This window comes from Octopus bimaculoides, chromosome 15, assembly GCF_046866305.1.
Source record: "Octopus bimaculoides isolate indiv1 chromosome 15, ASM4686630v1, whole genome shotgun sequence".
Classification (NCBI taxonomy): Eukaryota; Metazoa; Mollusca; class Cephalopoda; order Octopoda; family Octopodidae; genus Octopus; species Octopus bimaculoides.
In genome coordinates, this window is record NC_142942.1 from 40,911,204 (window position 1) to 40,913,703 (window position 2,500).

Sequence of the window (2,500 nt, forward strand, 5' to 3'; positions counted from 1 at the left end):
TGTCCATATGCAGTGAAACTTCAGCTTACCTCTCATCACGTACAAATTGGTTTAAGAACAATTTATCGAACATACATCTCGGGTGACGAAAGGTATCTTGAGTAACGAACACGTAAGCCGGCACCAATAGTTGCGACAAGCCGCGAATATCAGCGAGAGGGCCCCAGTTTCTGTTTGCTCAGTGCACAGCGAATTCGATGTGCCTTCTCTAGAATTTCCAATGGGAAAAATAGTTTCCGTCTACGAACATTTCGGGCGACTAAGGACTTTCAGGAACGAATTAAATCCGAATACTGAGGGACTCCATAAGTCAAAACTACCAAAATAAGCACATTTTTACCGATGCTTATTTTGGTAGTTTTGACTTATGGAGTCCCTCTAAGCGTGAGCCATTATTGTATAGTAATGCCCTTATATAAATTAAATTATATATATTTATGGGAGAAAATGATATTTTTTTTTCCTTATAAGGTTTTTTCCCGCTAACTATTTGATAAATTCTTATAAAGTCTTTATCCTAATATTATATTATATTATATATGTGTGTGTGTGTGTGTGTGTGTGTGTGTGTGTGTGTGTGTGTGTGTGTGTGTGCGCGTGTGTGTGTGTGTGTGTATGTGACCACATGTGTACCGTTGGCCATTTTCTTTCTCCGTTTTCTCTTCTTTGGACTTTTTCTATATTTCTGATGAAGAGCTCCGCTCGAAACGTGAAATCCTCTTTCTTTTCTTTCCTTTCCTGAGCGTCCAAGAACACTGTATTTATTCCACGTCCTCGCGTTGTTGTTTTTTCTTGCTTGTTCATGTTTGGATTGACTATATATAAGTATGTATGTATGTATGTATGTATGTATGTATGTATGTACACACACGCACTATCCTCACATATACACAAGCGCTTGCTAATTAATTCGACCTGTTACTCTTACTTTACTCATCATGTTGAACCGTTAATCCCTGCACATTTTCTCTCATTTTTTTTTTTTTTCGTTCTCTCTACATTTTCTTTCCACTCAATGCTTTCTGTGGAAGAGCGTAGGCACGAAACGTCAAATACTTTTTTCCATTCTTCCAGAGCATTAAACTAACACACCAGCTTGTTGTTCCCACAACTGTCTTCTGTGAATTTGAACTGTGTGTGTGTGTGTGTGTGTGTGTGTGTGTGTGTGTGTGTGTGTATGTGTGTGTGTGTGTGTGTGTGTGTGTGTGTGTGTGTGTGTGTGTGTGTGTGTGTGTGTGTGCGTGCGTGTGTGCGTGCGAGTGTCGGTGTGTATCATTTGCTCCGATGCCAACTATTCTTTTCCTGGAACAGGCGTAGGATTAGAATTATAGCTAATCACTATCCGGTGAACACGATCAATTTTTTGATCGATGTTGGCAGTTACAGGCCGACCAGACCTTAGATCATCTTCAAAACTCACTCTTATTCTCCTAAATTCAGCTGTCAACTTTTGCAATGTTGAGTATCATCCCCTAATACAACAATCATATCAGTATGAATGTTACTGGGAACTAAATCATCTTTTTCTTTCCTGCAGGTACTTGAAAACACAATAACACGACGATGCCAAATTTGTCCATTTTCAAGATAATCGCTACCAGTTACTTCTGAAGTCTTCTTTGAAGAGTGCGATGTCACTTTACCTGGAAAGAAACAATTCAGCTATTAATAAGGACGGTTGAAATTAATGCATGCTAAATTTCACAGCTCTAGAATCACTCCTTCATAGTCAACCTAAGAACTTTTCAGCCCACCCTCGTATATGTTTGCATGTATATAATATACATATGTATGCATATGTATGTATGTATGTATGTATGTATGTATGCATGTATGCATGTATGTATGCCTGCATGCATGTATATGTATACGAGGGGGTACCCAAAAGAAACCGGAATTTTGCAATTTTATATTATTCACAAGTTTCTCTTGTTTACACTTTTATCGCTTTCAAAGTATTCTCCATTTGAAGCAACGCATCGATTCAGGCGTGTTTTCTGCTGCTCGAAGCAGTGCTGGAACTCTTGCGAAGTGATGCCTTTTAATGCCTCTGTCATTTTCTCTTCACCTCTTCCACATTTGCAAATTCCGCTGCACCACCTTTTGTCACCAGTGATGTTCGAAAACAGGACCGGATAATCTTAAAAACTGTTCTGTCAGATCACGACACGCTTTCGGTTCTGACTGTTTTTTGATCTTCCGTGAACAAGCAACACGCAAATCTTGCTGCAATTATTTTCATTCGCAATTCCCCGCTCAAAATTCGTTGGCCGGAGCTCCAGGACTCACCAGTCATACCAATGCCTCCTTCATACATACATACATACATACATACATACATGGACATGACATAAGTAAATAGACACCCCTATAATCATCAACATTTATTTAAATCTGAAATTATACATTCAAATTCTTTATTAATTGTTATAATGTGAATATTTAATATTTAGTAGACATGCCTTTAGCATTTTTCGATCCAAGGACGCTGTTAGGTCTG

At 38.6% G+C, this 2,500-nt stretch overlaps 1 long non-coding RNA gene across 1 annotated transcript in view; it reads left to right on the top strand.

Moving 5' to 3' along the window:
- The window catches only part of LOC106873515 (uncharacterized), a 92,449-nt gene that overhangs the window by 88,903 nt on the left and 1,046 nt on the right, over positions 1-2,500 (top strand). Inside the window, exon 3 of the long non-coding RNA XR_001409888.3 lies at positions 1,538-2,500. This exon is cut by the window's right edge and continues 1,046 nt beyond it. This is a non-coding gene — a long non-coding RNA (uncharacterized LOC106873515). The remainder of the gene's footprint in view (positions 1-1,537) is intronic.